The 25,811-nt window shown below is 39.9% G+C and overlaps 2 long non-coding RNA genes across 2 annotated transcripts in view; one reads left to right on the top strand and one right to left on the bottom strand.

The window, feature by feature from the left end:
- LOC143662155 (uncharacterized) overlaps positions 1-25,811 on the bottom strand; it is a 55,515-nt gene that overhangs the window by 19,642 nt on the left and 10,062 nt on the right. The window lies entirely within an intron of this gene.
- Positions 16,338-25,811, top strand: part of LOC143662156 (uncharacterized) — a 35,553-nt gene continuing 26,079 nt past the window's right edge. Inside the window, exons 1-2 of the long non-coding RNA XR_013165185.1 lie at positions 16,338-16,611; positions 24,057-24,149. This is a non-coding gene — a long non-coding RNA (uncharacterized LOC143662156). The remainder of the gene's footprint in view (positions 16,612-24,056; positions 24,150-25,811) is intronic.

Here is a 25,811-nt window from a genome sequence, read left to right as displayed (position 1 = left end):
CACCTGCCCTTACAGCTGGATGATAAAGGAGCTGGGACAGCAGGATAGAAGGTGGCAAATTACTTTCCAAGCCTGTGGCTCCTCACCCACAGGAAACAAATCACAGCCTGTCAAGATGGCCCAGAAGCAAAAAGGCATCAGAAGAATGTACTTTTGCTGGCAAAATTTACAGCCTTCAGATGCCCGTGAAAGTCCCACAGCACAGCTTGAACTGTTAGGTTGAAAAACAGAAAGCAAAAGACCCTCATGGAGACAGGGGAAGCCCTAGTGCTCTGTTCCCCCTGCTGAAGAGGCCGGCTGTGGACCAGGGGCCCAGGCACCCCGGAGGATGGGTAGCTGCTGACCGGGAGTAAAGGAGCAGCCAATGGGTCTGAGAAGATGGTCAGTTATCTCTGAGAGTCTTGGGTTCCCTGTCTGGCCTCTGTGGCAGCAAAGGAACCAGGAGAGTGTCACTGGACAGGGGTGACCTCGAGGAAAGCAGAGGAGGCTGGAAGTCAGTGACGTAAATAGTCTATATCAAAGGTTGGGGGAATCAGTGCACAGAGGGGAAGGAGGCAGGGAGCAAGATGGAGCTGGGCGAGAGGAAGCAAAGGTCTGCAGAGACCAGTGGATGAGTAAGCCATTAGCTCAATGGAGTGAGTGCAAGGGCAGCTAGTAGGACACACAATTACTTCAGCCTTCCTGAAAGAGATGAGTCACTTCACACAGAATTTGGCCTGCTCTGATCTTAGGACTGGATCTTATGTACTTGGAACCATTTACTGGGAACCCACCTCCCACCATCCAGGCACAATTAGGGTAGGTCTCCAGTTCTGTCTAAAATAATGACCATTGAAAAACAAAAACAAACAAACAAAAAGCCCTACAGTTCTTGGGACATGGAGACAGGAGAGAAGGCTCTGGAAGCGCTAAGGAGGACAGTGGTCTCTGGAGTCCATGATGCAGAGGTCAATCAATACCATTTACAAACTTCCCTTGGGCGCCACCGGGTGAAATCACCAGGTAGGTCTGCCAAGGCCTGTCCCTCCCCGCCTGTAATTGGAAACAGGAAACCCCAAGGAACTGTGATTAAAACCAGATGCGATCAAAGGTGATGGTGGAGTTAGTTATACAGAGAAGGTCGGGTTGAGCATATGGGTATGAGTGTTGAGTCAGTACATTGACATGTCTTTTAGTCTCCAGTACCTTAGAGCACCTAGGAATAAAAATCAAAAATCATGGAATTGTAACCAAACTCTGAAATCTTTTTTGTTGCAATATTCTTTGAAAATTATTGCTTTTATAGGGCAGGCAACAGTGACTCAGTGGCAGAGTTCTTGCCTGTTGTGCTGGAGACCTGGGTTCGATTCCTGGAGCCTGCCCATGCAAAAAAAAAAAAGAAAGAAAATTATTGTTTTTTTGTGTATATGTTATTTTTCACAAAAAAGAAAAAAAAGAGAGAAGAAAGAACATAATAGAGAAGATAGGATTTAACAAATGAATATGACTGCTGAGTCATTATATTGATATTTCTTTCAGTCTCCAGTGTCTTGGAGCAGCTAGAAGAAAAAATGAAAAATTGTGGAACTGTGTAACCCATACCAAACTTTAAAATCCGTTGTATAACTATTTGTTAAAACACACTTGGAAATTTATTGCTTTTTTGTATATATGTTATTTTTCACAATTAAAAAAAATAAAAAGATGAGATATATGCTCTGAGATTCCAAGCCTGCTGAGCATGACGGAGGGAGAGGATAACTCTGATAAGCCTGGTGGAGCATCTCGGCCAAGGAGGGATTTGGGTGGAGTCTTGAGTGTGGCAGGCAGAGATGGGGGCTGGGTAAGAGCGTCTCAAGGAGGGAACTGCTTCAGCAAAGGGTCAGAGGTGGGACAACAAAGCAGGTTCTGGGGACAGGAAGCCATTCGGACGTGTCTGGAGTGAGTGTATCTGGGGAGGCATCTTCCACTAGCTGGTATACACTGACTTAATATTAACATGTAATAGGTAACTCAGGCTCCATAAATATTCATTTTATTGATTCTTTGAGAGGTGGGTGGAAGAATTTGATCCTCATCTGACTGGAGATTCCCAGGCATTCTCTGTGAAGAAGGACCATGGAGCGGCATCGTGCTACAGCCAGCAAAGGGGACCCTGGAAGACAGTCCCTGGTGACAGGCTCAGAGGAAGTTACAGGACTTGTGGGACCAGCCTGATTCTGCAAGGATTACTAGACACCCCTTCCCTGCGCCCCCTGCCAACACTCTCCACAAACACCCATTTTCCTGAACTTCCTGTCTGCGTGGCCCACGGCCGAGATTTGTAGGCCTGATATAAGGGTCTCCCAGCATCTCTGGTGCCAGATAGTAAGAAAGCACTCAAAGAACAATGGGGATATGTCCAAAAAGAATTTAAAGAGGCTCCTAAAAGACCTAAAAGTCACATCATAATAAGCAATCATAGAGTCAATGCCTGTAGTTGAGCCAGTTGGCTTGTCCCTTGTTGCAGGGAAGGAGAATGCACAGGGCGGGAACCTTGGGGCAGCTCAGGAAGAGGGTCTTAGAAAGAACCTATTATAGGATTTTGGCTTTTGTTGGATGACTTGGGATGTGGGGGGTGGTATCCAAGAAGTTGGAGGCTCACTCCAGATTTCACAATGTCAGAAAGGGGGGACACTTTTTTACTGGTATCTCAATAAATCTTATGTATAGCAGGGCTGACTAGAGTGGGAAAAAAGCTATAATTGGTAAAGAAAGAGCAGTCACACATGTAAGATGGGAGAGAGAGATGGTTGAGATTTTATGGCTTGCACCTTGTTCTTATCTTTGCATAGATAAAATTATGAAGTAACTCTTTGTCTCAATTTACCATTGTCTCAGAGTGACCTTGTGTAATATTGGTGTTCTGTGAGATTGTTTATATTCATCAGAAGAATACACCAGGCCTATCTGGGAGTGCCAGGCCAACTTCTAAGAACACTGGAGCTTAACTGTGAGTGCCAGACAAGACCAGTTGCCAGATATCAGGAGCTACTTTTCTGATTTCTCAGTAATAATAGATTATAACCCATTGAATAAAATCAGAATCTATGAATACTACCAGGTATTAATTAATTAATTAATTGGGGGGGGCGATAGAGAATGGGATTTTTATTTAGTCTCTAAGTACCTCCCTCTAATTGAGTATTGAAAACTTCTATAAACTTGCACCAGCTTCTTACACCAACTACAAATACAAGTAACTCAATTTAATTCAATCCTGTCTTTAACTATGGAGTTGGGCCAGACCCCAAAGGTGAGGGGACATCCTCTACAAGATTGCTTATTCAGGCACCAATAGCAAGTTCAGGGGCCCAGACCATGAGCATTTTGATCATCTTGCACACATTTGGTGTTCTCCCTCAAAACAAATTTGGGGAACTCCCTCGGTTCAATAATTCACTACAGCAACTCACAGAGCTCACTGAAAGTGCTATATTTATGATTATAATTTTATTATGGTAAAAGGATGCATATATGAAGAAGCCAAAAGAAGAGTTGTATTGAAAGAGGTCTGGGAGAGTGTCAAACATGAGTTTCCACGTCCTCTCCATGTGGAATCAGAACACATCAGTCACCTCCTGGCACAGGGATGTCAATAGCAATCACAGAAGCTCGTCTGAGCTTTAAGTGACCTGAGTTTAGATGGGATCTTGTTACATAAGCACGATTGACAGAGTACGTTTGAACTCAATCTCCAGGCCCTCTCCCCTTCCAGGGCCCAGGGACATGGGGCTGACATAGCATGGCTCCAAGGCCCAACCCTACAGTTGGTCTTTCCCAGTGGTGAGCCTCCCCCGCGGTGCGACTGGCCCCACCCAGGCATCTCCTTAGCATATGACCGATCAGGAATGGTCCTGGGCCCACTATGAATAAAAAAAGACCCTCCTGTCACTGGGTATTATAAAGATATAGAGGATACCTCTCAGGAACTGGGGACAAAGGCCAGCCAAGTTTGTCATTATATTACATTCCCCACAAAATGCTTAATAATTATAAGGAGTCGAAGCGTAACTTTACGGTGAAGTCAGAAAGACATACCATAGTCAAGGGATTAAAGGGAGAGCATCAGTACTGGGGTAGATTGGATCATGTGCTGCCTTATAGGATGCACTAAACAAGCCAGCATCATTTCTATGATATTCCTACCAAAGATACATAACCTGAATACCCAGTAGGATTTACCAATAGTGAAAGAAAACTCCACAATAAAAAACTAGCAAAGAAATAATAATACCCACCATCTCTTATGATAGTATGGTTAACTCAGTACTAGGTAATTTATTAATATTAATGGTAAAAGAAGAAAAAACATATCCATGCATGCTAAAAACATTTATATGAAAGTAATCTTTCATTACTGTTAAGTCTGAATGAAATAGGAATAGGTGGATACTTTCTTATCATAACTTTGAAGGAAGCCTGTTGTTTTTTTAAATAAAAAACCCACACAATTAATGAAATTGGAGAATTCATGCAAAAATCATAAACCAGTCGGCAGTACATCACCCTGTGTTACTGCCTCTAGAAGGACTAAGCAAGGTAGTTCTTTTTTTTAATAGCAGGGGTAGGGGTGAGGTGGTTAAACAACAAGAAAGAAGAAGCAAAATTATTTTTATTTGAAGATGACATAAATATATACCTGGAGGAGACTTCCAGAGAAGATGGCGGCTTAGTAAGACGCATGGGTCTTAGTTCCTCCTCCAGAACAGCTACTAAAGAAATAGAAATGGGGCGGGCCGCGGTGGCTCAGCGGGCAAGAGTGCTTGCCTGCCGTGCCGGAGGACCCCGGTTCGATTCCCGGCCCCAGCCCATGTAAAAAACAAACAAACAAACAAAATATAATAAAACAAGAAAATGTTTAAAAATGTTTCCCTTTCTTCCTCCCTTCCTTCCTTCTATCCTTCCTTCCTTCTCTGTCTTTCCTTCCTTTAAAAAAAAAAAAAAAAAAGAAATAGAAATGGTACAGAACAGCTCCTGGAGCCACAACAGAGACCAAAAAGACAGCGTACCCCATTCTGGAATGGCTGAAATGGTAGGGAGAATCCACTGCGGTGAGATACCTGAGGGGCGCGCGCTTCCCCGGGCCAGGGCAGCTGGCGGCCGGAGTCCCTCCCTCCCTCCTTCCCGGGCCAGCTGGGAGAATTGGACAGGCGGTCCCCTCAAGTCGTGGCGGCTGGCGCCCCCCCACCACGCGCGGCCTCCCGGGCCAGCTGGGAGAACTGGATAGGAGGTCCCCCAAGCCGCGGAGACCGGCGACCGGGGTCCCTTCCACAAACATGGCTTCCCGTTCCGGTGAGGAACGTTGGATCGGCACTCCCCCAAGCCTCGGCAGCCGGTGCCCCAAGCCACGCTTGGCTTCCCGGGCCGGCTGGGAGATTTGAACCGGCACTCCCCCAAGCCGCGGAGGCCGGCGCCCCCCCCACGCGCAGACTCCCGGGCCGGTTGGGAGATTTGAATTGGAACTCCCCTAAGCCACTTCAGCTGGCGACCCTCCCCCACAGCGAGAGTTTTCCAAAGTTAAAGGAGCCACAGCATCTTTTACTGGTGGGACCCACAGACAGACGAGCGCCACGAGTGCCACATACTGGGCAGGATAAGAAAAACAGAGCCCAGAGATTTCACAGGAAAATCTTTCAACCTGCTGGGTCCCACACCCAGGGAAATCTGATTAAATGCCCAGACGCCAGCACAAAATAACGGATCACGCCAGGAAAATTGAAGATATGGCCCAGTCAAAGGAACAAACCAATAGTTCAAATGAGATACAGGAGCTGATACAACTAATTCTGAATATACAAACAGAAATGGAAAACCTCTTCAAAAACCAAATCAATAAATTGAGGGAGGACATGAAGAAGACATGGGCTGAACAAAAATAAGAAATAGAAAAACTGAAAAAACAAATCACAGAACTTATGGGATTGAAGGACAAAGTAGAAAAGATGGAAAAAACAATGGATACCTACAATGGTAGATTTAAAGAGACAGAAGATAGAATTAGTGAACTGGAGGATGGAACATCTGAAATCCAAAAAGAAACAGAAACTATAGGGAAAAGAATGGAAAAATTTGAGCAGGGGCTCAGGGAACTGAATGATAATATGAAGCTCACAAATATACGTGTTGTGGGTGTCCCAGAAGGAGAAGAGAAGGGAAAAGGAGGAGAAAAACTAATGGAAGAAATTATCACTGAAAATTTCCCAACTCTTATGAAAGACCTAAATTTACAGATCCAAGAAGTGCAGCGCACCCCAAAGAGAATAGACCCAAATAGGCGTTCTCCAAGACATTTACTAGTTAGAATGTCAGAGGTCAAAGAGAAAGAGGATCTTGAAAGCAGCAAGAGAAAAACAATCCATCACATACAAGGGAAACCCAATAAGACTATGTGTAGATTTCTCAGCAGAAACCATGGAAGCTAGAAGACAGTGGAATGATATATTTAAATTACTAAAAGAAAAAAACTGCCAACCAAGACTTCTATATCCAGCAAAATTGTCTTTCAAAAATGAGGGAGAAATTAAAACATTTTCAGACAAAAAGTCACTGAGAGAATTTGTGACCAAGAGACCAGCTCTGCAAGAAATACTAAAGGGAGCACTAGAGTCAGATACGAAAAGACAGAAGAGAGAGGTATGGAGAAGAGTGTAGAAAGAAGGAAAATCAGATATGATATATATAATACAAAAGGCAAAATGTTAGAGGAAAATATTATCCAAACAGTAATAACACTAAATGTTAATGGACTGAATTCCCCAATCAAAAGACACAGACTGGCAGAATGGATTAAAAAAACAGGATCCTTCTATATGCTGTCTACAGGAAACACATCTTAGACCCAAAGATAAACATAGGTTGAAAGTGAAAGGTTGGGAAAAGATATTTCATGCAAATAACAACCAGAAAAGAGCAGGAGTGGCTATACTAATATCCAACAAATTAGACTTCAAATGTAAAACAGTTAAAAGAGACAAAGAAGGACACTATATACTAATAAAAGGAACAATTAAACAAGAAGACATAACAATCATAAATATTTACGCACCGAACCAGAATGCCCCAAAATACATGAGGAATACACTGCAAACACTGAAAAGGGAAATAGACACATATACCATAATAGTTGGAGACTTCAATTCACCACTTTCATCAATGGACAGAACATCTAGACAGAGGATCAATAAAGAAATAGAGAATTTGAATATTACTATAAATGAGCTAGACTTAACAGACATTTATAGGACATTACATTCCACAACAGCAGGATACACCTTTTTCTCAAGGGCTCACGGATCATTCTCAAAGATAGACCATATGCTGGGTCAGAAAGCAAGTCTTAACAAATTTAAAAAGATTGAAATCATACACAACACTTTCTCGGATCATAAAGGAATGAAGTTGGAAATCAATAATAGGCGGAGTGCCAGAAAATTCACAAATACGTGGAGGCTCAACAACACACTCTTAAACAACGAGTGGGTCAAGGAAGAAATTGCAAGAGAAATTAGTAAATATCTCGAGGCGAATGAAAACGAAAACACAACATATCAAAACCTATGGGACGCAGCAAAGGCAGTGCTAAGAGGGAAAATTATTGCCCTAAATGCCTATCTCAGAGAAGAAGAAAAGGCAAAAATTCAGGAATTAACTGTCCACTTGGAAGAACTAGAGAAAGAACAGCAAACTAACCCCAAAGCAGGCAAAAGGAAAGAAATAACAAAGATTAGAGCAGAAATAAATGAAATTGAAAACATGAAAACAATAGAGAAAATCAATAAGACCAGAAGTTGGTTCTATGAGAAAATCAATAAGATTGATGGGCCCCTATCAAGATTGACAAAAAGAAGAAGAGAGAGGATGCAAATAAATAAGATCAGAAATGGAAGAGGAGACATAACTACTGACCTCACAGAAATAAAGGAGGTAATAACAGGATACTATGAACAACTTTACGCTAATAAGTACAACAATTTAGATGAAATGGACGGGTTCCTGGAAAGATATGAACAACCAACTTTCTCTCAAGAAGAAATAGATGACCTCAACAAACCAATCACAAGTAAATAAATTGAATCAGTCATTCAAAAGCTTCCTAAAAAGAAAAGTCCAGGACCAGACAGCTTCACATGTGAATTCTACCAAACATTCCAGAAAGAATTAGTACCAACTCTCCTCAAACTATTCAAAAAAATCAAAGCAGAGGGAAAGCTACCTAATTCATTCTATGAAGCCAACATCACCCTCATACCAAAACCAGGCAAAGATATTACAAAAAAAGAAAACTACAGACCAATCTCTCTAATGAATATAGATGCAAAAATCCTCAATAAAATTCTAGCAAATCGTATCCAACAACACATTAAAAGAATTATACATCATGACCAAGTAGGATTCATCCCAGGTATGCAAGGATGGTTCAACATAAGAAAATCAATTAATGTAATACACCATATCAACAAATCAAAGCAGAAAAATCACATGATCATCTCAATTGATGCAGAGAAGGCATTTGACAAGATTCAACATCCTTTCCTGTTGAAAACACTTCAAAAGATAGGAATACAAGGGAACTTCCTTAAAATGATAGAGGGAATATATGAGAAACCCACAGCTAATATCATCCTCAATGGGGAAAAATTGAAAACTTTCCCCCGAAGATCAGAACAAGACAAGGATGTCCATTATCACCACTATTATTCAACATCGTGTTGGAGGTTCTAGCCAGAGCAATTAGACAAGAAAAAGAAATACAAGGCATCAAAATTGGAAAGGAAGAAGTAAAACTATCACTGTTTGCAGACGATATGATACTATATGTCAAAAACCCGGAAAAACCCAAAACAAAACTACTAGAGCTAATAAATGAGTACAGCAATGTAGCAGGTTACAAGATCAACATTCAAAAATCTGTAGCATTTCTATACACCAGCAATGAATAAGCTGAGGGGGAAATCAAGAAACAAATTCTATTTACAATCGCAACTAAAAGAATAAAAGACCTAGGAATAAATTTAACTAAAGAGACAAAAACCTATACAAAGAAAACTACAAAAAACTGTTAAAAAAAATCACAGAAGACCTAAATAGATGGAAGGGCATACCGTGTTCATGGATTGGAAGACTAAATATAGTTAAGATGTCACTCCTACCTAAATTGATTTACAGATTCAATGCAATACCAATCAAAATCCCAACAACTTATTTTTCAGAAATAGAAAAACCAATAAGCAAATTTATCTGGAAGGGCAGGGTGCCCCGAATTGCTAAAAGTATCTTGAGGAAAAAAAACGAACCTGGAGGTCTCACGCTGCCTGACTTTAAGGTATATTATGAAGCCACAGTGGTCAAAACAGCATGGTACTGGCATAAAGATAGATATATCGACCAATGGAATCGAATAGAGTGCTCAGATATAGACCCTCTCATCTATGGACATTTGATCTTTGATAAGGCAGTCAAGCCAACTCACCTGGGACAGAACAGTCTCTTCAATAAATGGTACCTAGAGAACTGGATATCCATATGCAAAAGAATGAAAGAGGACCCGTATCTCACACCCTATACAAAAGTTAACTCAAAATGGATCAAAGATCTAAACATTAGGTCTAAGACCATAAAACAGTTAGAGGAGAATGTAGGGAGATATCTTATGAAACTTACAATTGGAGGCGGTTTTATGGACCTTAAACCTAAAGCAAGAGCACTGAAGAAATAAATAAATAAATGGGAGCTCCTCAAAATTAAACACTTTTGTGCATCAAAGAACTTCATCAAGAAAGTAGAAAGACAGCCTACACAATGGGAGACAATATTTGGAAACGACATGTCAGATAAAGGTCTAGTATCCAGAATTTATAAAGAGATTGTTCAACTCAACAACAAAAAGACAGCCAACCCAATTACAAAATGGGAAAAAGACTTGAACAGACACCTCTCAGAAGAGGAAATACAAATGGCCAAAAGGCACATGAAGAGATGCTCAATGTCCCTGGCCATTAGAGAAATGCAAATCAAAACCACAATGAGATATCATCTCACACCCACCAGAATGGCCATTATCAACAAAACAGAAAATGACAAGTGCTGGAGAGGATGCGAAGAGGCACACTTATCCACTGTTGGTGGGAATGTCAAATGGCGCAACCACTGTGGAAGGCAGTTTGGTGGTTCCTCAAAAAGCTGAATATAGAATTGCCATACGACCTAGCAATACCATTGCTAGGTATCTACTCAAAGGACTTAAGGGCAAAGACACAAACGGACATTTGCACACCAATGTTTATAGCAGCGTTATTTACAATTGCAAAGAGATGGAAACAGCCAAAATGTCCATCAACAGATGAGTGGCTAAACAAACTGTGGTATATACATACGATGGAATATTATGCAGCTTTAAGACAGACTAAACTTATGAAGCATGTAATAACATGGATGGACCTAGAGAACATTATGCTGAGTGAGTCTAACCAAAAACTAAAGGACAAGTACTGTATGGTCCCACTGATGTGAACCGACATTCGAGAATAAACTTGGAATATGTCATTGATAACAGAGATCAGCAGGAGTTAGAAACAGGGTAAGATAATGGGTAATTGGAGCTCAAGGGATACAGACTGTGCAACAGGACTAGATGGAAAAACTCAAAAATGGACAGCACAATACTACCTAATTGTAATGTAATTTTGTTAAAACACTGAATGAAGCTACATCTGAGCTATAGTTTTTTGTTTGTTTGTTTGTTTTGTTTTTTTATATATATAATTTATTATTTTTTTTCTCTATATTATCATTCTATATCTTTTTCTGTTGTTTTGCTAGTTCTTTTCCTAAATCGATGCAAATGTACTAAGAAATGATGATCATACATCTATGTGATGATATTAAGAATTATTGATTGCAAATGTAGAATGGAATGATTTCTAAATGTTGTGTTACTTTTTTTAATTAATAAAAAAATAAATAAATAAATAAATAATGGGGGAACAAATGTTAAAAATAAATTTAGTTTGAAGTGCTAGTGGTAAATGAAAGCGAGGGGTAAGGGGTATGGCATGTATAATCTCTTTTTTTCTGTTATCGTTTTATTTCTTTTTCTGTTGTTTTTTTTATTTTTTTCTAAATCGATGCAAATGTTCTAGAAATGATGAATATGCAACTATGTGATGATATTAAGAATTACTGATCGTATATGTAGAATGGAATGATATCTTAATGTTTTGTTTGTTATTTTTTTAATTAATAAAAAAATAAAAAATATATATGTATATATACCTGGAAAAAATAACCTAAAAACTATTATACATGATAAGAGAATTTGACAAACATTAGAAAATTAATAAACAAAATAAATAACTTTCCTATATGATCAGTTAACAAATATAACAGAATAACAGAGTAAAATATCCTATTTCAAAATGACCCACAAAAAAGTAAAAGTTTGCTGAGAACAAAATTATTAAAAATGTGTAGGATTGGACTTCCGGAGAAGATGGCGGCTTAGTAAGACGCGCGGGTCTTAGTTCCTCCTCCAGAAAAGCAACTAAAGAAACAGAAACAATATGAAACAGCTCCCGGAGTCACGACAGAGACCAAAAAGACAGCGTACCCAATTCTGGAACAGCTGAACGGGCAGGGAGAATCCGCTGCGGTGAGATACCCGAGGGGCGCGCGTTTTCCCGGCCGGGGTGGCTGGCGACTGGGGTCTCCTCCACGCACGTGGCTCCCCGGTCTGACTGGGAACGTTGGATAGCGGGGCCCTCCCCTCACGCTTGGCGTTTCGGGCCAGCTGGGCAATTAGGACCGGCACTCTCCCAAGCCGCGGCGGCCAGCGACCCCCGCCTCCATGCGCGGTTTCCCGGGCCGACTGCCGTGCAGACAGACGAGCGCCACGAGCGCCACCTACTGGGCAGGAAAAGAAACACAGAGCCCAGAGATTTCACAGAAAAACCTTTCAACCAGCTGGGTCCCACACCCAGGGAAATCTGATCAAATGCCCAGACACCAGCAGAAAATAATGGATGACGCTCGGAAAATTGAAGATATGGCCCAGTCAAAGGAACAAACCAATAGTTCAAATGAGATACAGGAGCTGAGACAACTAATGCTGAATATACGAACAGAAATGGAAAAACTCTTCAAAAACCAAATCAATAAATTGAGGGAGGACATGAAGAAGACATGGGCTGAACAAAAAGAAGAAATAGAAAATCTGAAAAAACAAATCACAGAACTTATGGGAGTGAAGGACAAAGAAGAAAAAATGGAAAAAACAATGGATACCTACAATGGTAGATCTAAAGAGACAGAAGCTACAATTAGTGAACTGGAGGATGGAACATCTGAATTCCAAAAAGAAACAGAAACTATAGGGAAAAGAATGGAAAAACTTGAGCAGGGGATCAGGGAACTGAATGACAATATGAAGCACACAAATATACGTGTTGTGGGTGTCCCAGAAGGAGAAGAGAAGGGAAAAGGAGGAGAAAAACTAATGGAAGAAATTATCACTGAAAATTTCCCAACTCTTATGAAAGACCTAAATTTGCAGATCCAAGAAGTGCAGCACACCCCAAAGAGAAGAGACCTAAATAGGCGTTCTCCAAGACACTTACTAGTTAGAATGTCAGAGGTCAAAGAGAAAGAGAGGATCTTGAAAGCAGCAAGAGGAAAACAATCTGTCACATACAAGGGAAACCCAATAAGACTATGTGTAGATTTCTCAGCAGAAACCATGGAAGCTAGAAGACAGTGGGATGATATATTTAAATTACTAAAAGAGAAAAACTGCCAACCAAGACTCCTATATCCAGCAAAATTGTCCTTCAAAAATGAGGGAGAAATTAAAACATTTATAGACAAAAAGTCACTGAGAGAATTTGTGACCAAGAGACCAGCTCTGCAAGAAATACTAAAGGGAGCACTAGAGTCAGATATAAAAAGACAGAGAGAGAGGTATGGAGTAAAGTGTAGAAAGAAGGAAAATCAGATATGATATATATAATACAAAAGCCAAAATGGTAGAGGAAAATATTATCCAAACAGTAATAATACTAAAAGTTAATGGACTGAATTTCCCAATCAAAAGACATAGAATGGCAGAATGGATTACGACCCAGCAATACCACTGCTAGGTATCTACTCAAAGGACTTAAGGGCAAAGACACAGATGCACATTTGCACACCAGTGTTTATAGCAGCATTATCTACAATTGCAAAGAGATGGAAACAGCCAAAATGTTCATCAACAGACGAGTGGCTAAACAAACTGTGGCGTATACCTACGATGGAATATTATGCAGCTTTAAGACAGACTAAACTTATGAAGCATGTAATAACATGGATGGACCTCGAGAACATTATGCTGAGTGAGTCTAGCCCAAAACTAAAGGACAAATACTGTAAGGTCCCACTGATGTGAACCGACATTCGAGAATCAGCTTGGAATATATCATTGGTAACAGAGACCAGCAGGAGTTAGAAACAGGGTAAGATAATGGGTAATTGGAGCTGAAGGGATACAGACTGTGCAACAGGACTAGATACAAAAACTCAAAAATGGACAGCACAATAATACCTAAGTGTAATGTAACTAGGTTGGAACACTGAATGAAGCTGCACCTGAAATATGGTTTTTTGTTTGTTTGTTTGTGTGTTTGTATCTTTTGTTTTTGTTTTTTTTCTTTTTCCTTTTTATATATATATATATTTTATTAGTATTATTATTTTAATTCTCTTCTCTATATTAACATTCTATATCTTTTTCTGCTGTTTTGCTAGTTCTTTTCCTAAATTGATGCAAATGTACTAAGAAATGATGATCATACATCTATGTGATGATACTAAGAATTACTGAGTGCATTTTTAGAATGGAATGATTTCTAAATGTTGTGTTAATTTCTTTTCTTTTTTTTTGATTAATAAAAAAATTTAAAAAAAATGTGTAGGATTAAAGAAATTTAAAACTCTATTGACAGAACTAAAAGAAATAAATAAATGGAAATAAATGCTCAAAACAGTAAAATCTACTTTCTAAAAGATATGAATTCTCCCAATTTTATCCATAAATTGAATGTGATCCTGATAAAAATGGAATCAGTTCAACATCCAATTACAGGAATTCTAGGAAGAAGGAAATGGTAGGAAAAACTATCAAAGAAAAATATATACTTTTTAAAGTGGAACTTTCTAGATTAAATGGGCCCTTTGAATTCTCAGTACAATAAACAAAGAAGAAAAAGACCCACAGCAAAGCATGTGATTTTTTAAATTACAAAACAAAAGTAATAAAAAAGAGCTTAAAAGCTTAAAGAAAGGGGAAACAGATGACATACAACAAAGGATCAGGATTAGAAAGGACTTGGATCTCTCTACTGCCAAAGATGCATAACGTGAATAACCAGTATCACTTATCTGTGATAAGTGGGTTAGAGGATGCCAATGGGTTAGAATATGACAATGGAGACACTCCTTCAAAATTCCTTCGGAAGAAGAAATTTCATCCTAGAACTCAAATCCAGCTGAGTTCTCACTCAAGAATGGGAATAGAACAATAACTTCTTAATGTTGTTCCTCGTTAAAAAAAAAAAACAAACAATTATTGTGGAAATTTTCAACATTTTTACGAGTAGAGATTATAATAAAATCCCATGTTATTTATCACCCAAGTTCAACAATTACCCTTTCATGGCTGCCAAAAGCAATATACCAGAAATGGGTTGATTTTTAACAATGGGAATTTATTAGCTTATGAGCTTACAGTAGTGAGGTTGTGAAAATGTCCAAATCAAGGCATTATCAAAATAATGCTGTCTTTCTGAAGATCAGCTACCGGTGGTCCTGGACTCCTTTGTCGCATGGCAAGGCACATGGTGGCATCTGTTGGTCTCTCCCTTCTCTTCTGGGTTTCATTGCTTTCAGCTTCTTGCTTCTGTGGCTTTCTCCCTCTTCATCTGAATTTCATTCTCTTATAAAGGAATCTAGTAAGAGGATTAAGTCCCACCATGAATGAGGTGGGTCACACCTTAACTGAAGGTACCTCATCAAAAGATCCTATTTACAGTGGGTCCACACCCAAGGAATGAGTTAGCTTTAAGTAAATGATTTTCTGGGGTACATAGAGTTCCAAACCAGCATAATAGCCAATCTTGTCTCATCTACACCCTCTCTCCATACCTCTGTCCTGTATTATTTGGAGCAATTCAGACATCCTAACAGTGTTTTTCTTTAAAAGATAAAGACAATGTCACCATAGATCCAATGTTCAAATTTCATATGGTCACAAATGTCACACATTTTGAAAAAAAGTACTTTGTTTGAATCAGGATCTATGTAGGGACCACACTTTGTAAAAGGTTTGTTCTTTAAGTATTTTAATCTATATATTTTTTCCCTCCATCTATTTTCTTTGCAAATTATTTTCTTGCAAATGCTTTTTTCTCTTGCAATTTACCTGTTGAAGGAACTGGACTATGTGACCTGTAACATTCCCCAAGTTCTAGATTGTTTTGCTGACTGATTCAAGGTTTCAGTCCTCTCCATCTCCTATAAATCAGCATCTGGACCTAGCAGAGACCAAAGACTTCGCCTGGCACCCTTTCATGGGAAGCTAAGGAGGATGTGTTCCACCCAAACAGTGGAGGAGACCCAAGACCTGTGCTCCAGCTCAGGAGAGGGACAGGATGCCCCTCAGGGTGATGTGGAGATGGGTCCCCAGATGCAACTATGCAGCAGGTCAGGGAGCTAAGACCAGGTTGGACCAGGAGAATTGGGGGACAGAGGTAGAAGTGGGAATGTCTCCAAGAAAAAAAAGTGGTGTTATATCATATCTGATGCATTTGATCTGTTGAGAGCAGATTTTCAATTCTATAATAGAGTTTGGGACTGACTTTCTGATAACCATATAGAAAGCTAAGAAACAGGAAAATACATCATTATATGAGAAAGGAAATACAAGCATAGTCCATTGTTGGTTCAATCATGAATAATATTTACCTTGTCATAATACTCTACTGAATATCAATTTAATTTAAAAGGACAATATAACAGTTGAGAAGATGGAAGAAAGGGATTCTGCAGGGTGTGTGTGTGTTGGGAGGGGTGAGGTTAGAGAACCAAATAGTCATTTACCATAGTAGGAAATCAATCCGTAAATTCTAAAACTGAAAAATCAAGAAATATTAGAAAAGCTAAATGGGGCAAACTCAGTAATGGTCCCCAAAGATACCCTTTCCTAATCCCTGGACCCTGTGACTGTTACCTCATAATGGCAAAAGGAACTTTGCAGGTCTGATTGAGTTAGAATCTTGAGATGTGGAGGGCATCTGATTGTCCAGGTAAACCCTAATAATCACAAGTGTTATTCTAAGAGGGAGGTAGAAGGAGATTTGACTACAGTAGCGGAGAAAGCAATGTGACAATGGAAGCAGGCATTGGAGTAGTAACGCAGCCAGGAGCCACGCAGTGCCAGCGACACCTAGAAGTAGAACAGGCAAGCAATGGCTTCTCCCCTGCAGCCTGCACTAGGGACCAGGTCTGCCGACTCCTCGATTGTAGCCCCTTAACACTCATTTTGGACTCCTAACCTCGGCAACTGTAAGAGAATAAATTTCTGTTGTTTTAAGCCACAACGTTTGTGGAATTTGTTGCAACTGCAACAATAAATTAACACAGCACTTATTTAGAAATCTGAAGGTGAACATCAGAAATATCAGGTAAAAAATTGAAGGGAAGTGATTCCAGGGCAGGATGGGATACAATATGAATGATTTTTATTATGGTTGGTGATATCATTTGATTTTTTAAATGTGTACTTATTACATTACTATAATAAAAATGAGAATCCAATTCCAAAAAATTATACCAGATCCAGGTAATTTTACAACTGTTATAGCAAAAATTCAAGGAATATTCTCAAACAGCTTCAGAAAGTAGAAAAAGAGGGAATTCCCTCAATTCATTCTATAAAGTCAGTGTAATTGTGATAGTAAACTAGACAAGAAGAAGAAATTATAGGTCAAACTTACTTATGAACAAATATGCAAAAAAATGAAAGCTAAATAACTGAATCCAGCAATGTGGATAAGTGTGTGTGTATTAGTTTTCTACTGCTGCCATAACAAATTACCACCAATTTAGTGGCTTAAAACAAAATAAATATATTTTATCACATAGGTGTAAGTCAGAAATCCGGTATGATCTCACTGGGCTAAAATTAAGATATCCACAAAACTATGTTCCTTTCTCGAAGCTCCAAGGGAAAATGCACTTCCTGCTCCTTCAGATTGTTGGTAGAATTCAGTTCCTTCCAGGTGGAGCACCAGGGGCCCGTTTTCTCGCTGCTCTGAGCGGGGTGGGGGTGGTGGGGGTGGGGGGGTGGAGAGTGCAGGGGGGCTTCCCAGCCACTGGAGGCTGCCCGCATTCCCTGACCCCTGGCCCTCTTCACCGTCTCCAAGGCCTGCACCCACAGGACAAGTCTTTCCCAAGTACATCTCTCTGACCCACTTTTCACTCTTCCTCCATTTTTAGAGACTCACGTAATTATATTGGGCCCACCTGGATAATCAAGGATAATCTCCACATTAAGGCCTGTAACCTTAATTCCATTTGCAAAGCTCCTTTTGTCATGTAAGGTAGCACATTTGCAGACTCCAGAGACTAGGGACACTCTGGAAGGAAAGGGGGAGGAGCATGGTGCTGCCTTTCACACTTACAACCTGATCAAATGCGGTCTATCTCAGTAACGCTAATGAGGATGCTTCGTGATATAGCAAATCTATTAATATAATTCACTACATTAACAAATAATTTAAAAATAAACATACGCTCATCTCAATAAACTCAGAAAAATCATTTGATAATGTTCAACATTTATTGATGATAAACACACTTTTTAAATCAGAATTAGATGAGATTCCTTAATCTGTTGTACAGCATTAACCAATCTCCTAAACCATATATTATTTTTTGTTGTACAGTATTTAAAGCTAACCTTTTGAACCAGGACATTATCCAACCAACATTATCCTAGGATCCTAGCTAATGCAAAAAAAAAAAAAAAAAAAAAACTAGGAAAATGCTTGGAAGGAAAAAAAATACTATTATTATTCTAACATGATTATCTTCATAAAGATTCACCAAGAAAATCAACAAACTATTAGAAATAATAAAAGAGTTCAGCAACTTTGCTAGATACAAGAATGAGATTATAAAACTCCTATATTTCAATTTATAGATACGATTTTTTAAAAATAGCAAAACCATAAAGTATCTAGGAACAAATCTAATAAAAAATGTCCAAAATCCCTACGGAAAAAAAGTTATAAAATTTTACTAAAGGATATAAAACCTAAAGAAACAAAGAAATACACCATGCCCATGGAAGGAAAATTCAGTATTGACCCCCAAATAATTCCATACTTTCAAAATAATGACAATCAAAATTCCCACAGAATTTTTTTGTGGAACTTAAGTTGATTTGAAAATTCCTATGGAAGACCAAAGGACCAAAACTAGCTAAAACACTTCTAAAGAAAATAGAACAGCAAGTCTTACTACAAGCCACATGGAATGAAGAGGAAGCCCTCGTCACGTCATGCTGTAATTGTTGATTTCATGAGCCTTCTTGACTAAGAGAACACCCTGCTTGCTTGACTAAAGAACTCCCTGCCTGTTCAACTCAGAGAATGCCCTGCCTGCTGACACTGTTCCTGGTACATGTAGAGAGTTAGTAGAGGTTTGCTCAATGAATGGATGCCCCTGGCTCCTTTTCTTCCGAGGTGGATACCACACTGGGATTTGGCCCCCAGAGTCCCCAGAGACTCCGGCCTGTCTGCCTTGATCTGGCCAGTTCTCCACCGTCTTCCAGGGACCACTTCTGGTCCCCCACATCCCCTTGTGGTTGTGTCTGGGAAATGCACCCTCCGTAGGTGCCAGTCTCTTGAGAATGCTATTTTAACCCAGCCAGGAATGCCCACCTGAGTTAGCCCCAATCAGCCTTCCACCCCAGCTGGCTTTCTTTTTTTAATTAGATCATGTATTCATGTGTGGATAATACTTATTGCTGCAATGAGACAGAGTTCAATAACAATTCTATTCCTACTTTGCATTTTATCGATGTAAGTACTAAGTACCCTTGTTCACATAAAAGAATAGATGGGAATGAAAAGAGATTTATTACAGCAATTGATTCAATTCTTTGAATTCCCTCCAATTTTATTTCAAAGATCCCAAAGGAATATATCATCAAACAACTGAAATTAAAAACTTAAAAAATATTCTCATGATCATTATGTTCCAAGTATCAAACTACTTCTTGACTGAATTAAGATTACAATTATTTGCAGTGTGTAATTTATTACAGTGATATGCCATTTTATGTATCATACATTTTGTTAAGCCATTATTAAAATTACTAAAACAGGAAAATTAAGAATGCATTTCCAATAATGTACTTCTACTTTTATTTGCTTTCAAAACAATCAATGTAGGCATTATGGTCACAGGAAAATTTTTAAGTTTTTATTTTAATTATTATACATATTTTCACTACAAAATATATATTGGATGATCAAAAAAGCATATGCATTTTATGACAGAATAAAATTATTGGGAAAATTCAATGGAATCGAGGAGCAGGGGCCTGAAGCTTAGAGCTGGAGACCCAGGAGGTGACCCTGGGAGACCAGGTGGGGGTTTCTGGGGTTAGCAGGTTAGAATGGAAGAACCAAAGCTGAGGACCTGGGGTCCTGGTGTAACTGCTTTCTACTCCCAGCTTCCTGGCACAGGACCACAGGCTTCAGTTTCTTCTCAATATGCTATTATTCAAATGTTCCTGGAAAATAGACATTGTTCTCTTTTTCTATTTTACCATATTATTTTTTTCAATATGCTCATATTTTTCTACCACTTCTTCCAAGCGCTAAACTATCACAAGACTCCCATTGCTTGCCAAGCATGATTTGGGGTAGCTCTCTATGTAGTACCTGCCTACAGGTAGGACCAGAGTACTGGGTGTTTTAAGAGTCCAAGGCCACATGCTTCCCAAGCAGTCTATTTCAAGCCCCCTCAAGTCAAGGGGCCCGAATAGGGACACCAACAGCACCCCAAATCTCCACAGCCTGGCATCTCCAAACTGAACTCACAGAGTCTCAAGGGAGTACTGGCCCAGTGAAATGGAGGTGCTAGGAAGCAGGGAAATAAAACTGGCCTGGGGGGGAAACTGGGAAGGTGGTGGAGTAGGGAGCTCCAGGAATCATTCCTCCTCTAAAACAGCTAGTAGACAGGCAGGAACTGTCTGAAAAAAACTGTTCTGAGGCTCCAGAGGCCAGGGGAGCACTGTACAGCATCCAGTGGGGAGCAAGAGGAAGAGGCTGAGAAGCTACGGTAAAGAATTGTGATTACCTTGCTCTGTGGTGGCAGCCAACACCCATCCCCCATTCTTAGGGCGAGCCACCTCGGGTTCCAGTCTCTGGCCAACTCTTCTTGAGAAACAGGGATGTTGTGCTGGTTTGAAAATATTTTTCCATGTTCTCTTAATCCTCATTCAACGGGTAGAAGACCTTTTGATTAGATGATCTGCACAGAGATGTGGCACATCCAGTTGTGAGTGTGACCTTTTGGTTATATGGAGAAGTGACTTCGCCCATTCAAAGTGGGTCTTGATTAGTTTACTAGAGTACTTTAAAAGGGGAAACATTTGGGAGAAACCTTAGATGCCGATGCTTGAAGAATAGTAGCTTCAGAGCTGAAAGAGACATGGAAGGAGATGCTTGGAGTGCTGACAGAGAGAGCAGATGCCTAGACAGAGAGAGAGAGGCAGAGCCCAGCAGACATTGCCATATCCCTTCCCAAGAGATGCTAAGCAAGCCAGAACCAGGAGAGAGCCAAGGGAACCAAGAGATAAAACCCAGTCCCAGTCACACAGAGCCCCAAATGAGGAACCCCCATAGGAAACAGAGGCTGAAAGCAACAGAGCCCAGGAGCAAGAGACCAGCAGATGCCAGCCACATGCCTTCTGAGCTGACAGGGGTGTTCTGGATGGCAACAGCCTTTCTTGAGTGTAGGTAACCTCTTGTTGGTACCCTAATTAGGATATTTTCACAGCCTTAGAACTGTAAACTTGCAAGTTAATAAATTCGCTTTATATAAGGTATATATCTGGTATATTGCATTCTGGAAGCTTTAACAAACTAAAATAGATGTGGAAGCCTTCTTCCTTAGAACAGGGTGGGGCATGGCTGAGCACTAATCATGGCTTTTGGATGGTGAATCAGATTGCTGGGCCCTGGCTCTGAGCTTCTGTGTCAGCCTGCCACAGACAGGGGCAGCCATTGTTTCAAGGAGCAGAAACAGTGGACGTTTAAAGACACAATACTTCCTTAAAGCTGCAGGGAACTGTTTGCTGAAATACATCATCTGCTGGGCAAGACAGGAAAGTGCAGCTTTGGGGAGTCATCAAAACAGCTTTTGACATCTTTCCTGACTCTCTACCCAGAGCTCTTTGGAGCCAGTCTGTTCCTCCTTTGTGGGTCCCTGGCCCTGTTTTGGTTGGAAAATACTGGTTTGGGAAAATGCTCTACAGAGTGGCTCTTCTCCAAGAGTTTGACCTCCAACCAAAAGTAGCAAAGGGCAATGAAGGACAGGCAAAACAAAAACAGTGGGATAGATCAAAATTCCTAGAGAAGGAATAGAGAAAAGGAAGATTTCTCCTGGAGGTAAAACAATTGCACAAACAGTGCAATCTTAAAAACTGTACCACATACCCAGGGCAATAATCAGAAGAATAAGAGCTGTAAAAATCTGATCAAACATGGGCAATTCTAAAGGTCTAGAATAAGTTGAACTGACTGTCAAAGAAAAGGCTTAACACAAAGCCAATCAACAATAAAAGCCTAGGCAAGAGATAGAAACTGACTTCCAGAGTCAACTCATCAAGATAATCAGATGCCTAGACATCAGCAAAAAATTAAAAGTCCTTTAGGAATATATGACCCAGTTAAATGAACAAATTAAAACTTTAGAAGGAACACGGAATTTGAAACAACTAATCAATGATGTTCAAACGAATCTTCTAAATTCAAGATGAAGTAAAATATGGCTGAAGGGATAAAGTATATTAAGACAATGGGAGAGCATAAAGGAAACTTTGAAAGTTTAAAAAAACATAGGCAGGGCAAGACAGCAGGGTAAGGAGGTGTGGAATTTAGTTTTCCCTCTAGAGCAACTAGTAAATAGCCAGGAACTATCTGGAACACCTGTTTGGGGGGCTTCCATGACCAGACACACATCATACACCAGTCAGTCTGGAACAGGTGGAAGAGCCGAGATCACACCACAGAACTGGAAACTTGACACTGATTACACCCTCCTCCTCCTCCTAGGCTTGTCTTGTCTGGGAAAACCTGACTAGGGTCAATGATATCTGGGAGACCATCCTAAAAAAAAAGATTCCATTTTGGCAGGGTAAGAACCAGAAAAACAAGAGCTGGAAAACTGAACAGTTAAATAGAAACTATGCTAGAGAATTAGAATAAGTTGTACTGAGTGCTAAAGAACAGATAGAGAATAAAACCAAACAATAAGAAAACCCTAAGTAAAAAGTGAAAATGACCTCCAGAATAAATTACTCAAGGAAATCAGATGCCAAGACATCAACAAAAAATTATGAGTTATACCAGGAAAAACAAAGATATGGCCCAGTCAAAGGAACAAACTAAAATCTTGAATGAATTACAGGAGCTGAAACAACTAATTAATGTTCAATTGAACATGGCAAATCAAGTAAAAAATCAAATCAATGAGTTGAGGGAAGATATGGCAAAAGAGATGAAGGCTATAAAGATGACATTGGATAACAATAAAGAAGAACTCAGAAGCTTGAAAAAACAAATGGCAGAATTTATGGGAATGAAAGACAATAGAAAACACAATGGAATCTTACAATAGAAAAACACAAAGGATATTGGGGAGGCACTAGAATAACAGAAAGAAGAATTTAAAAGATTAAATAGAAAAGTGGCAGATATCAGAGATGAAGGATACAGTAGACCAAATTAGAAATATATTGGAGACACAAAATAGCAGATTAGAAGAAGCAGAAGGAAGAATAAGTAAGCTAGAAGAGAGAATAATTGAACTAGACTACACAAAAGAACAAATAGCAAGAAAGATGGAAAAAAATGAACTGGATATGTGATGGTTAGGTTCGGGTGTCAACTTGGTCATGTGATTATGCCCAGTTGTTTGATCAGGCAAGCACTGACCTGACCATTGCTGCAAGGATATTTTATGGCTGGGTGATAAACTGGAAGGCTGGTATACTAAATCATCGATCAGTTGATTGCATCTGTAGCTAATTACATCTGTGATGAACGAAGGTGTGTTTCCCTCAATGAGATAACTCAATCAGTTGAAGGTTTTAAAGGAGAAAGAGAGATTCTTTCATTGCTTAGTCAGCCAGTGAGCCTCTCCTATAAGGATTGTCCAGAATCTTCATCAATGCTACCAGCTTCACAGCCTGCCATATGGATTTTGGACTCTTCCATTCCCACAGTTGTGTGAGACACCTTTATGAACCTCATATTTACAGATCTCTCCTGTTGTTTCTGCCTCTCTAGAGAACCCTGACTAACAAAGCTTGGTACCAGGAGTGATTCTTGAGAACCACAACCTTAAAAAATGGGTTTTTACAATTGATTTTCTATTCTGACTAGACTCAGAGGCACTAATGACTCTGTTTCCAGTAATCAAGATGGCATTAACAGTCCATGGGGTGAGTTGGTAAAAAACAATACTCAAAATATCACCATTAGATTCTTCTAATTGTATGCTTATATGAGGTAAGGCTCTGGATGACAATGTTTTTGACATCTTTATGGAGTTTTGTGGAATTAAGAAGTATAATGATGAGAAATGCTGGATACAGAAATGAGGGAAAGGAATGAGTTGAAGGCTTCAAATTTGCACCTTAAGCACCAGATGAATGATGTAAAAGTTTCCATGTGTGCCCTGAAAGAAAATCTTATTTCCTTTGGTCACAGAATTGAGATCTTTGAAAACCAAACAGAGTCTCATTGTGTCAGTAGCAGATTTACAACATAAACTCTCAACTTTGCAGAATGTCTGTCGTTAAGGTAAGGGCTTTGATTGGAAAAGAATGGGATCCTGGAGGGGAGGCAATGGTGGCACAGTGGTAGAGTTCTCTCCTGCCATGTTGGAGAACTGGGTTCGATTCCCGGTGCCTGCCCATGCAAAAAAAAAAAAAAAAAAAAACACAGTTGATATAAATAATGGGATCCTGAAACATGGAATGGTGATATATGGCTTGATAATGAAGGCAATGGGGAGATGGGATTTCTGGAATCTGCTGAGCCTTTGTTACCTAGGCCTCTAATGGACTTCCCTGAGGAAAGAGGTCCAGGACCTCCAGCCTGCCTTGAGGAAACAGCTTCCCAGCCTCCAGTCTTCCCAGGGGGGGTCTGCCATCCAACATTCACCTAATGAGATTAACGCTTTAGTGCCTGCTAACCCTGTAACCAGCTTTTTTTGGGGGAAACAACTGTCACTCTTCTGTCTGGAATGACTAATTCTGTTTCACCAGATGAAACTGCAAAGGAATGCCCTGAAGTAACTGGCTTGAAAGACACTTCTATTTCTTTTCATTGACCTACCCCCACTACCCCTCTTTCTTTCAAGACTTATAACTAGACTAAAGTCACAACAGGCTTCCAAAAGTAGGGTGCAAAGTGTGACCCATGATGAGGTACACTATACTCCAAAAGAACTGCATGAGTTTTCCAATCTAAATAGACAGAAATCAGGGGAATTTGTGTGGGAATGTGGAAGGGATATAAAATTGGTTCAAGCTGAATTTATTGACATGGGCCCACTAAGCAGAGATTCTGCATTCAGTGATGTAGCTCAGGGGATTAAAAAGGGCATTAACAGTTTGTTTGGATGGTTGGCTGAAACATGGATCCAAAGATAGCCAACATTATCTGAGGTTGAAATGCCAGAACTGCCCTGGTATAATGTAGAAGATGGATCCAGAGGCTTAGGGAGATGGGAATGTTAGAGTGGATTTATCATGGAAGACCTGCTCACACACCCCAGGAACATCCAGAGGACACATCTTTCACCAGAACTTTGAGAAATAAATTTGTGAGACTAGCTTCACCATCCTTGAAGAGCTCTGTAGTCACCTTTCTCTGTACTGTGGGAACTACTGTCACTGAACTGGAATCCTTAAACACAATGGGGATGATCCGATCCTGAGTTGGCAGAAACTATGTGGCAACCGTTAATTACTATAGACAAGGTAGTTGTGGCCAACATAATGGACAGCAGCCTCAAAGAAGCAGTCAAAATAATATGACTCACAGAGACTTGTGGCATTAGTTAGTAGATCATGGGGTATCTAGAAATAAAATAGATGGGCAGTCTACTAAATTCTTGTTTGAGCTGTATAAGCAGAAGAATTCTAGGTCAAGTGAACAGAAGTCTAACTGGAATTACAAAAACAGAGAATAATGGCCCCTTAATCAATTCCCAGATTTGAGATAGTTTACAGATCCAGAGCTCCTCAAATGAGGGCAGGGCTGGATACCCTTGGAGAACAACCCTTTTACATTCTCCAAAATTTGCACTGTTAACCTTCCTCACAGCCTTCCCCAAGGAGGCCCATGCCCTTTAACCAGGGTGATTGGGCACTGGGGAAAAAGAAATGATGGGACATTTGGGGGATTATTAGACACTGGCTCAAAAGAGACACTAGTTCCAGGAGACCCAAACTGTCA

This window comes from Tamandua tetradactyla, chromosome 18 (assembly GCF_023851605.1).
Source record: "Tamandua tetradactyla isolate mTamTet1 chromosome 18, mTamTet1.pri, whole genome shotgun sequence".
Taxonomy (NCBI): domain Eukaryota; kingdom Metazoa; phylum Chordata; class Mammalia; order Pilosa; family Myrmecophagidae; genus Tamandua; species Tamandua tetradactyla.
The sequence above is the reverse complement of the archived record's forward strand: the minus strand, read 5'-3'. Positions and strand labels throughout refer to the sequence as shown.